The following is a 505-nucleotide window of genomic DNA, read 5'->3' on the forward strand; positions in this document are numbered from 1 at the left end:
GGAGGCATGTCAGTTACACTTTACCACCCTCAAACGTAAATAATAACTAATGCTAATAGTATAAACTGGTAGAACAGTGAAAAAGCTAAGAACATAGCCCAAAGGCCAATTTGGGAGTCCAATAGTAACACATTTCCAAGAATCTAATTAGCACTTCATTATATCCACTGGTATTGCAAGATCATAAAATAAACCCATAGTTCTTGCTTTGTCAGCACATATACTAAAATTGAAATGATACAGAAAGGATTTCTATGGCCCTTATGTAAGGATGAGATACAAGTTCTTAGTGTTTCATATTTTTCTAATATTTTCAAAAAGGAATACAGGGAAGACAAACCAGAAGCTAAAGAGATTGGTTACCTATAGGAGATCATTGGGAACAGAGTGGGATTGTGGAGAGGGGAGTGAGATTTCTCTGAGTACATACATTTACAAGTAGTTTTGACTTTGACTTTATGGTAAAGTTGTGCATTTCACATACTCACAAAGGAAATCAAATAAT

The 505-nt window shown here is 34.7% G+C and overlaps 1 pseudogene; it reads left to right on the forward strand.

The window, feature by feature from the left end:
* The first annotated feature begins 203 nt into the window (after positions 1-203).
* Positions 204-304, forward strand: LOC122150945 (annotated as a pseudogene).
* Positions 305-505: the final 201 nt, after the last annotated feature.

Source organism: Orycteropus afer, unplaced genomic scaffold, assembly GCF_000298275.1.
Source record: "Orycteropus afer afer isolate SDZICR_OR568_19922 unplaced genomic scaffold, OryAfe1.0 scaffold00265, whole genome shotgun sequence".
In the NCBI taxonomy this organism is placed as follows: domain Eukaryota; kingdom Metazoa; phylum Chordata; class Mammalia; order Tubulidentata; family Orycteropodidae; genus Orycteropus; species Orycteropus afer.